The sequence below is a fragment of the Sylvia atricapilla genome, chromosome 8 (genome assembly GCF_009819655.1).
Source record: "Sylvia atricapilla isolate bSylAtr1 chromosome 8, bSylAtr1.pri, whole genome shotgun sequence".
Lineage (NCBI taxonomy): Eukaryota > Metazoa > Chordata > Aves > Passeriformes > Sylviidae > Sylvia > Sylvia atricapilla.
In genome coordinates, this window is record NC_089147.1 from 26,566,189 (window position 1) to 26,577,741 (window position 11,553).

The window sequence follows — 11,553 nt, forward strand, 5'->3', positions numbered from 1 at the left end:
CCACAACTTGAATTAAATTAACTTTGTATCCTGAAAGTTAATGTTTCCTGCCTTCTCACAGCTCGAAAGTTAGTTTTATTTAGCTCTAAATTTAACAAGACCATTTGCTCCAGCTATGTTATTCTCCTTATGTCACAAACAGCTGCTTCAACCTGGTTAGAAGAAATTTTCATATGCAAAATGGAGGTTCTTCTTAGAATGGCATGACCTTTAGAAATACTGATGAATCTTATATTAGCATACCACCTCCAGAAATAATGACTCTCTGAAGATCGCAAATTTAAGAGTTTATCTAATTTCTTTTTGGCAAGCACAAAAGAAGACTGGGTCAAGCCTTAACTTAAAGAAATCAAAGTACTTTCTTTAAGATTTTGAGAGACATCCTATGCGGCTTTTGAACACAAAGTATTAATGCAAACATAATGCAAATCTCAGTCTCAGGATGCATTCCTTATTTCCCTGGATTATTCAGAAATACCTCTGCACTCAGTTTCCTTTCCAACCTTTTTTCAGCTGGAAAGATGTACAGCAGCTGCTGGTCATTCCATAAAATTAATGTCTTACAGATGACTATCATACAGATGCTTCAAACTTCCGGCTGACAGACTCCAAGGACACATGTTAGCAGGCTATTTAGTAATTTATGGTTTTATTCTATCTCCTGTCTCCAGCCACTCCCTTGACACAGTTCTGTCTTGTATCTTCTGCAACCTTATTTGGTAGGGACTTATATCTCAGGACAGGTCTAAAGATAATGCTAGGTCATTGCTTCTACTCTTCCATTGTCAGTTTGCTTAACATTTCCTGTAACGTTAGCCTTTATGGAAGCATGTGAAACAGGGCATTAGGAATTACAGGGTTTAACCACAGCAATGATCAGCTTTTACAGCCTGAAATATAAGATATAAAACACTGCAATTTCTTCTGAAAGTATTCAGTTTAGGAGGAAGAAAAAATCTTCCTCAGCTCTGTTTGTTCTCAAAACTGATAAGCAAGATATAGTGCATAGAGCCCAGTACCTACTCAAATGAATCTCAAGGTGTGCAACTAGACCTCTCAATTGATGGAAATAAATAAATTGCTTACAATACCCTCACCCCAATAATTTATATTTATCAATATCAATTCATACTGATAAATTCATGCAGTATTTTAGTTTTAGAAAGTTTGGGAGTTTTCTGTTTTCGTTCCAAGAGCAGCCTGACAGTAAGACAGCACAAACTCCTCAAACAGATGCTGTCCTTGAAAGAATGAGCACCTGTTTTGTTCCTATCAAACCATCTCTGGGGCTTTTGGGTGTGCAGTGATGACTATACAGGTTTGCCTCATTTCCCATCACAGTAGCTGGAAGGCTTGGATTGCTGTAATAGAGACCAAGTAGCAGCCTGCCTCTTCCGTGCAGAAAACAAGTGGGGCATTCAGGTAGGACATGCTGTTCTTGCTTGGGGTGATTGGTAAAGTTACAGTGAAATGATGTATATTTACAAAAACAAGTCTTTGTAAATACTTCTCTTGCCAATACTATGTTGTAAATACTTCAGAAGAAAGATGGGGGGAGGGGGTTGACGTAGGTGCTGACAGCACTTTTTGTTTAAATGAGCATAATTGGAAATGTCAGTAGCCATCATGTGATAAGGTTCTGTTTTGCAAGTTATCTCCCATCTTCTCTGGTAACGTTTCTGTATTCATTTTTTTATTTCTTATCATGCACACAGAGAGAAAAGGTGATGTTTCTAGTTAAGGCTAAAAAGACATGAAACTTTATTAGGGTATGGTTGCAGTTTAACCCCAGCTGGCAACTAAGCCCCACACAGATGTTCACGCACTTCCCCCAGTACATGAGCTTGCCTAGAACTTTCTCAGAAAGCGTAATGGAGATAAAATACTGCAGATACCAAGTGAAATCCTTGCTTCAGTGCTACCACTACTCATACAGCCTAATTGAATGCTGAAGAAAAATAACTCTCCTACCAACACTTTCATGTGCCTTATTGACATTTCAGATCTTCGGCAAACCTTTGTGAGTAGGCCGACCAGCTCCATTTTACATGCTCAGTTTATGTTGAGATTTATGTTGTTTGATGCAGTCTTAACCAGCAAAAGCGTTGACTTTAAAGGTACAGAATGAGGACTCACACCCATATGTTTCAATATTCAAAAGAAGCCTGAGATCATAACAGCAACGTTGTTGCTTTGTTATCATTTATCTTTCTCTGCATGGACTGAAGTGTAAAAGTCCCTCCTGATGTGCTCAGCAGGGATGTGAACTAACGGCCTTACTGCAGGCTGAACAAGGTGTGCCAGTGCCAGGGCTTTCATAAAGCACTTTGAAGATAATACTATCTTGTAGCAAGTTTTGGTAGTGATTTGAATCTTGAACCTTGGTAATGCCGGCCTTGGCATACAAAAAAAGGCTGTCAGGCATTAGCAATCTTCACTATATATGGCTTTGCTATGTAGGAATGCAGAAAGCAGCATTTGGGGCTAAATTTGGTAAATAAAGGGGTGACCCAATTTGGAAGGCTGCTGATGCAGTGCAAGAAATAAGCCAGATCCTAAATCTGCAATGGCAAACCTTTGAAATTGAGGCTGGGGGCAATATAGGGGCACCAGAGTGAAGTGTTCTATCTCATTGTAATTCCAAGTCTGGATGACTGCTTCCACCTTTTAAGGCTACGTATCTTATAATATATTCTGTTATTAGAGACCCAAATCTTACCAGATTAAGATGGGAGTATTGGATGCTGCCAAACCTGAACTTGTAGCCTTTTTTAAGAGACATGGCTCTTAAAAGTTGATCCCTCCTTGAAGGACTTTTCTTTTCATTTCTTTTCTTTTTTCTTTTCTTTTCTTTTCTTTTCTTTTCTTTTCTTTTCTTTTCTTTTCTTTTCTTTTCTTTTCTTTTCTTTTCTTTTCTTTTCTTTTCTTTTCTTTTCTTTTCTTTTCTTCTCTTCTCTTCTCTTCTCTTCTCTTCTCTTCTCTTCTCTTCTCTTCTCTTCTCTTCTCTTCTCTCTTTTCTTCTCTTTTCTTCTCTTTTCTTCTCTTTTCTTCTCTTTTCTCTTTTCTCTTTTCTTTTCTTTTCTTTTCTTTTCTTTTCTTTTCTTTTCTTTTCTTTTCTTTTCTTTTCTTTTCTTTTCTTTTCTTTTTTCTCTTTTCTCTTTTTTCTTTTCTTTTTTCTTTTTAAAGTACACTGTGTGAACCTTGATACTGTGTTGAATTTCATGACTTCTTAATCTGAACTTAGCTCTACAATCGCCATAACTTAATTATTCAGATATAATAGAAACGGAGAAGTTAATAGTAAACTCAGAAATCTGCTGCTTAACCAGCTCTCTTATTAATTATGGTGATAACACACTGGCAATTGCTTTGATTAAAACACCCTGGCTCTGGTTTGCCTTTTCAAGGCCAGATCACTGTCCATACAGATTCAGTTCTGCTGTGCTCTCTGCCTTTCCAAGCATGCAGAGAAGCACATCAGGTCCCCTGGAAAGGCTGCTGTGAAGCACAGGACAGGGACTCAGAGCATCCCTGTGTACTTTAATGCTCCAAGCTCCTGTGTGACTGGTAGGGAGCTCTCTATGCTGCCTGATTCTGAGTAAATTGCCTCTTGAAATGGGAAGTGTTGTTTGTTTTAATCTGTTGAGGTGCAATACAAAGGCCAAATCTCCACCCATTCTGACTGTGACATTCCTTTGGCTCTGTTTTATAAAAAGCTGAGGTTGTGCTGGAGACCAAGACACTCCTTCAGCCTCCTCAGAAACAACTCGTGACTAGTTGGAAGGATGAAGCTCCTGACACTTTGTGGCTTTTTGTTTTTCTGTCTTCTGTGCCTCAGTGTCTTTGCTGTAGAAGGTACAGTATATAAAGTCTTCTAAAAGAGCTTTCTTTTTCCTGTTCTTTTCTTTTCTGATATAAAATTCGTATTTGCTCTGCTAAAGGAAACAAACAGAGCTTGACAATAGACAGGAGGATTGGACTTAGAAAAGGACTTAGACTGCAGAATGTGGTAGCATATCAGTGCTTTGGTTTGCACAGTAGTGTTGTTGCCTGTAGTACAGCATGATCATTTTACCTTAATCTGTGTTCTGAAACCTGCTCTTCTGAAAATGCTTCCTGTTATATTTTCCCAGTAGATAACCAACCATCCACCAGTGTAAAAATAGTATCATTTTCTCAGTAGTGGGAAATGTGTTTGTGGAAAAAGTTTCTACCCTAATGAAACAAGAGAATGTGAATCAGTCAGGTCAACAGAGTATATGAGAATTTATTTACAGAACAGTGAAACAGGAGAGAGCAACTCTTCTGATCTTCAGTCAGTCTAAACTTCTTTTTCCTTTGTTTTTTTGTTGGCTGGTTGGGTTTTTTACCACTAATATTCCACACTTCAGTTGTAGTACCTTGAGGCACTTTGTTACGATTTTGCAATATTCCAAATTCATGGAGCAGTCAAAATCTTGAAAAGAGAGGATTTTCCATCTGTCTATAGCCACATCTCTGCAGATGTCACTGTGCATTTGCAGGACATTTCAGTAGAGTTTTTAATTTGAGAGTTTTAGAGTTACCTGTGCAGATTTGAGGTTTGATATTGTAAATCTCTGAGACTCATCATTATTTTTCACAATGTGTATTTCATACAAGATGTAGAGAATAAATGTGAAATAAGGAAAAACAAGTAAAAGTCCAAAGGTCAGGAACAGCAGACATGCCATGCTTGGTATTTTCTAGAAACCTTCTAAGAACTGCTTTATGTGTAAATATGAGCATGGAGAAACATGTGGAAGCTGTTTTTCTAGTTGTTAAATCAGCTGCCCAGTTTTCTCATTTACTAGAGTCTGTGCTGAATGGTAGAGCAATTTCCCAGAGCAGTGGTACATGAAGCCCTTCTACTCCCTTTGCCTTTTCTACTTTTTATTCAGGTTTTTCCATGACTGTTGAGGAAAGCTTAAGGAACAGTGCAAAGGGAGTTGGAGATTTTCTAGATGTGTCTTCAGGATGATAGAGGAAGCCTGTCCAGGAAGGACAGGAGATGGCCATATCAATAAAACACAAATGAATACCTGCAAGTTCCTCAAATGGTGTTCCTCTTTTGTTGATGTGCATGGTTGTTTCAGTGAGTCACAAGGTGGGGAGGAAACGTGCAAAGGACACTGTTCCTTATCTCTAAGTGCCAATGTGAAAGTGTCTGGGTGTGCAAGATAAATGTACTTTGCATGTTAAACCTGTTATATGAGAACTGAATTATGGTGATAAGATAGCTCAGCCTCCATCACCAGTCTCGGCTCTAAACTGTGCCTCAGTGATTCCCAGGAACATTGACCTATGTTGCATTTTCTTGATGAGGAATCATCTGTCTCTGTCCTTTCTGCTCCACCTCAGCTCCAGAGTAAACCTTTTTTTCCCCTTTATTGTGGCCAGCACATACTATGTTAACTGCAGTCAGCAGCTCGCTTCCTTAGCTGTGGTGGGGAGGGAATATTTCAGTGGCTTTGCCCATCCAAAGCAATTTATTCTACACTGCTGTGCATCTGGACACAGAGATGCTCTTTTTTCCTGTTGGTAATTTTTTTATATTTTCTTGAAGTGGTGTAACTATAATTGTTTTGCCTGCCAGTGTGACATTTCAAAGGATAAAGAAGTCTTCACAATGTGTATCTGATGTATCTATGAGTAATGATGGAAAAGAACAAATAAATTCCTGTTCCACACTAGGGACAAAGCTGTGCAGAGATCTAAAAATCAGTCATGATAATCCTTTGTTTTACAGATGTCTCCATATAAGGATGTCAGTGGTAAATGCAGTGAGCAAAGTGTCTGTGGACTCTGACACATTTACTGTATATGTACAGTTATTTGCATTACCTGTCTCCACTAATAATGTATTATTTTTCACCCTTAGGTCACAAGGTTAGAAAACTCTGCTGCCCAAAAGGACCCAAACTCAAGAAAAAAACAGATAAAGGTAAAAAGATTTACAATTTCATTAGATGAATTAGGTAATCATTAGAGCGAAATCACAATATTCTGGGTATTTTCCATCTTCACAGAATTTTCCATGCAGGGAAATATTAGCTTCATTTTATCACTGAGAACTTGTCCTCTTTTTCTTGGGAAACTTACTGAGTATTTGGATCAGGAAGAACTAAGATTAGAAGATATTAGAATCCATTTAATTCCCGAAGTATAAAACAATCATGAGAAATATGATGAAGTATGAGTAAAAGAGTATCAGTGTTCCTCATTAATAAGAACAGTTGCAAAAGTGAAATATTTTCCTGGCTTTGCCCTGCTGTGTTCTATCCCTATTTATCTGTGGCTGCATTCATCTTCATGTTTTGAGAGATCAACCAAAGTGTATTTCTGTAAATTCCCCAAAATCCAATTGTTGAACCCACAGCTCTACCAGGAAAAGAATTAACTGAGATTGAATTTGTCCTAAATATGTGTGTCTAAAGACTGTGCAAGTAAAAGTACATAATATTCCTGGTTTCAGTGAGACCCTAGTGGAAAAAAAGCTAGACTATGAACAAGTCTAGGATAAAAGGATTAGTATGCTCTTTAGAAACTTAGCATTTTAAATCTTAATGTTTCTAAATTCAATAAAATGTCTAGCTGATAAGTTTTGTTAAACTCTAAAGATAAAGAATTTGATTTAAAATAGTTTATTTCCTATTTCTAATCTTTTAATCATAAAATTACTAATTTGAAGTCCCAAGCAATTCTTTCTAGCTGATAAAATATCTTAAATGCTTTATTACGTTTTTATATTTGGATAACTTAGGTGGAAATCTTTGTGTTACTCTACAGTTTTCCTTTAACTGAAGCCTTTCCTTCCTGTCCAGTCTCCCAGTGCTGAGTCATGGCCTCTATATTATAGGCAGAGTCCCATTGGTACCAGGAGCAGTGAACAAATTGCAGAATTATTATGGGTCAGGGGTTTATAGCTGTCTGGGGCTCCTCATTTAATCAGCAGGTGTAGTAGCAACAGAGGACTTGAGCTATAGCAGGTTCCCAGCTGGCTCATGAGGCCTGGGGAATGCAATGCCAGAGGCACAGAGGTGGCTTCTGTCGCTGCTGTGCTGGACTGCACGTGCTGCTGCCTGCCTGCTCCTGTACCCTTTCCATCTTACTGAGACTTCATGTGATCAGCACAGCTGTTATTATTCAATCTGAGTACTTTCTGCTATCTGCCAAAATAGGAGATGCTTCAGGCTTTTTTTACATGCAACAGGCAGGAAAACTCTCTGATAAAAGTGCTTGCAAAGAGAATGTTCCTTTGAAAGCAGACTGCTGTTTCCCAGGGATGAAGTCAGTGGTGCTGGTCTCATGGAGCAATGGAAGGTACTGTGCTGAGGGGAAAAAAGGAGCACAAAGGAAGCACTCCATTAAAACCTGTAAATTCACCACAAAGATCTCCTACAGAGGGAATCTGAAATGCTTTCCTCTGCTGCAAACACAGTAATACTTTATGGTCTTTGCTTATCCCATTACACTCTGCCCTGGTTCTCAACATTCCAATATGCTTAATTGCAATCATCTCCTGTCCTTACCTGCAGCCAACCCTTTTTAAGGTCAAGGACTGTTGTTTATTTGCTTCCATATGTAATGTTTATTTGCATCTTTCTGCTGCAAATGACTTCCTCAGATCAGCTTGTATCAAAATGCTTGATCTGAATTGGTTTCTACTCTTACTGAGAGGCACTTGTAAAAGCTTAGGCCTAATGCAGCAACTGCCCAAAGCTGAATTCTTCTGTTTAATGTGCAGCTCTTGACTGGAATTGTCCAATGTTGGGTTTGGTTTGTATTGTTGCTATGAGATTTCTGGCTAACTTGTGCTATCTTTTTTAGGGGGATATTACTTTGTAATATCTACTTAGCTTTGTAGTCTGCAGGCAAAGCACAGGGACTGCTTTTCAGCATTGCTGTGCACTGTTCTTTGTGCTGGGCATGTGCCATGGGCAAGATGCAAAGCCACTCTGAGACCAGCTCAGTGTGGCTTGAGGAGAGGGTTCTGTACAACCATATATAACCACACTGGCTACTTCTTTTGAAGCAAAACCCCTGATTTTCTAGAATGTTGTTATTCCATCAGAAACAGTCCCAGAAAGGAAATGCTTCAAGCCAATGTCAGTCTATGGCTTCTGACCAGGAAATAGGGAGAATGTGATGATAGTAAGGGGAAGATACTGTTTAATGTGTCAATTGCAGAACTCAAGCTCTGAAGGCACAGTAGCACCATCCTGTGCCTGTGAGGACCTTCACCCATGGAAACTTCCAGCAGCAGCAAACTTTCAGTGATTGAGTACTCTCACTAAAGGGAAAATAGGCTGCTGGGAGTCAGTGACCTCCAGCAACCTAATGAAAAGAAAATTTGCCATCACATCCCTGTTTATTTTCAGATCACTGCTAATCTAAGCCTGCCCGTACAAACATGGCTGAGCATCAGATATTAAAGTTTTGTTCCCTTCTCCATACTCCCAGTTAAACAAATCTTTTCATTTTCTCTCTTTCTCATCTTTGTTTTACAGGTTTTAATAAGCTTGCAATGGAAAAAAGAAAATCCTGCAAGCCTTGTCGTCAGCAATTCCATCCAGTGATTCCTGGACCACTTCCACAGCTAAAATGAGCAGACTGAGAGAAGGGTGAAGAAGCACCTGCCCACATGCACAATTGACAATGCTTCACTACCTTGAGGACCCTCCTTTCACAAATAGGACATTGCTTTTGTACATTGCTTTTTGTTTGGGGAAAGGCTTCAGTACTGTTTATTCATTCCTTCACTCAGGCACATTTGTTGGTATTAACCTGGCAGAAAGAGTCAGGCAAACTTGTCTGGCTTCCACTTGACTTCGTATCAGTTGAATATTCCTCTGCACCAAGCAGGGATTTAGTTCCTCAAGTAAGAGAATGAGAACTGGTTGAAGAGGTACTTGAATCGCACTGGTTTGCATTTCTGAATTGCCTAAAAGGTGGTGAAGGGCTGATGCTTTTGTTTCTAGCTATCAGTATACATGCATATTTAACCTTTTTTTTTAATTATTTATTTTATATTAACAAAGGTGGGGTTTGTATGATCATCAGTCATTGATTTTTCCTGCAGTCCTTGTGCTCGGTGCTTTCAAGCCACTTGGAAGTAGATTTCTACAAATGATAAAAAATCTCATCATTTAGAAAGGTCTGAGAAAATACATAAGCAGGTTGTTAAAAGAATGGTGGTGGACCAGATTCAAGTAAGCTTTTCAATATGTTTTCTAGGGGTGCTAAATCTGACTTTAAAATCAAAGTGGCCTGTTTTTTTAGCTTCCTAAAGAGTGTCATCAGGTGGTTATTAAAGAGCATACTGAAAAGATATTAAACCTAATCAGATTTCATCTGTTCCTTTGAAGCCAGAAGGCAGTTGTTCTTTCAAGACAACAGAGTTGTGTGATCACCTCAATAAACAAAGCTTACTGGAGCATGAAATAAATGATAAGAATAATACCAAAGGGCTGAATAACAGAGAAACTGAAGCATTTGCTGATACTTTAGTCATGTATCTTCTGTCCTTTCCTAACTGTCCTCTGCATTGCTGCTATTTCTCTGCCTGGGGGAGAGTCCTTAAAACTGAATTACTTTGTTGTTCATGAATTCGGTTTTCTTTCTAGTGAATATGAGGAGGAGTAGAAACCTTTTCTGCTGCTGGGCAAATTGCAGATTGCAAATAGTAATTTTTCTGTCAGTACTCATAGTACTACTCTTTCTCTTAACATAATTGTCAGTATGATAGAAATGGTTTTAGTGCCCTTCACAATTTGGGGGAGTTGAATGGGAGCAGTCAGAGGTCTGTTGTAACACACAAGCAAATGCAATTCCAAAAGGTCAAGTTTATGGGCACTTACTCAGGGTTCTGCTCTTACTGGGAATGTTTCTATTGTACTGAGCAATTGAACCTATTACTGGGTCTTCTGTGTGCTTGCTATTTTTTTATTTTCATATTGGTTTTGAGATTAGGTAGATCTGACACTCAGCATCCTATTTTTGAAGACCTGACCATGCATAGCATTTTTATATCAAGGATAAAGGAACTGCCAGTCCTCCTTGCAAGACCTCTGAATCAGGAGGTTGGTGAAGGAACTGTGTTTCATTGTTCAGCTGCTGGTCAGGGGGCCAACATATTTTATTTCTATTGTCTTGTGGAGCTTGCAGAAAGAATCTGTAGAATATAAATGACAAGCAAATGTAAAAAGCCTTCTTGGTATTGTTTGCAGCAGGGTTTTTCTCTGTAAAATATGGCCATGTGTTTATAGCTCTGTATAAAGCATCACTAACCGGCTTGAAGATTCTGTTCTCTAATGTGAGTTTAAGCCCTTTTCTTTTATGTCTGAAAAAAGCTCTGTGATTTTCCTCTTTGCCTTACACCCTCCAAACACTCCAGCCCTCCTTCAGGCAAAATGTTCCCTCTGATAACAAAAACTTAAGCCCCAGAGACTATTAACACAATTATTGCAGAAATACTCTGGATCTCTGGAGAGATCCCAGGATATAATTTAATGCACTTAAGTATTTTTACTCACTAAATTTCCCACACTGGCCTCAATCCCTGGCTGAGGGCTATTCCCGTTGAAGATGGTACTTGTCTAAAATCCTAAGCTTGGCTGAGCAGACTACAGCAGGAATCTCCAAATAATTTCAGCCTGGATTGTGACTGCTGCCCAAATGCTTTGTTGCTTCATATAGAGCTATCAGAATGTTGTGTGTCCTCTTGAAAGTAGTTCCTCACCAGAATTTGACTCTTTTGTACCAGGCCATTTCCCAATGTGCTAGAGCAGAGTTGCCATCTGATCATGGTTTCACTTACAGTTCTTCCTTTTGTTTTCCTTTCACTTCTACATTATTTGTCTGGCATTACCGGAAGAGAAACATATTTCCTCAGTGGCTTTTCAAAATACACAAGCTGCATGCTTATATAAAGTAGTAAATTTATCTTGTCCAAGCTGACAAATGCATTTTTTGTATCTTGTGGTTTTGTGTGCATTCAGCTGTCAAGCAAGAAAATTGCACAGCCCTTAAGCTGCAATAAAGATGTTTCTGAAGTGTCTCTATGCCTGACAGAAGAGATGTTGGAATCCTGGTCTGACCCTGTCAATTAAGTCAGCCAGGTGGCTCCTCACTTTGTTTACAGCTTAATGCCACCAGCTAACACCAAATCAGTCTGTTTTATTTGGCACTATGACTGTGCATTGTCAGGAGCACAGGAGAAATGATTCTTGCTGACAGGGAGTGTTGGTGTAGAGGTGAGTTTTGGGATCTCTTTTTTCCTAACTGGGTAGTAGGAGAAATAAAAGTATATATTCTTTATACAAAATACTATCCCAAAAGGTGTAATGGGGGTTCTTGATGTTGACTTTTCAGCTCTCTAGACTGGCTCAGAACTGGTAAACAGGCCCAGGCATCCTCAAGGAATTCAGGATTTTTGCTCTGGAAAAGTTCTTTTTATCCAAAGTGCAGTCTACAGAGGTAACTTCTTGGGATCCCATTTGCCAAGGAAAACTACATTCTTCCATGAACCATGTC

General features: G+C 38.9%; 1 long non-coding RNA gene across 1 annotated transcript; it reads left to right on the forward strand.

Annotated features, from left to right (window-relative positions):
- Nucleotides 1–512: 512 nt before the first annotated feature.
- Nucleotides 513–11,077, forward strand: LOC136364315 (uncharacterized). Its single transcript, XR_010744134.1, has 3 exons — nucleotides 513–620; nucleotides 5,900–5,962; nucleotides 8,529–11,077. It is a non-coding gene; the product is annotated as an uncharacterized lncRNA (long non-coding RNA).
- Nucleotides 11,078–11,553: the final 476 nt, after the last annotated feature.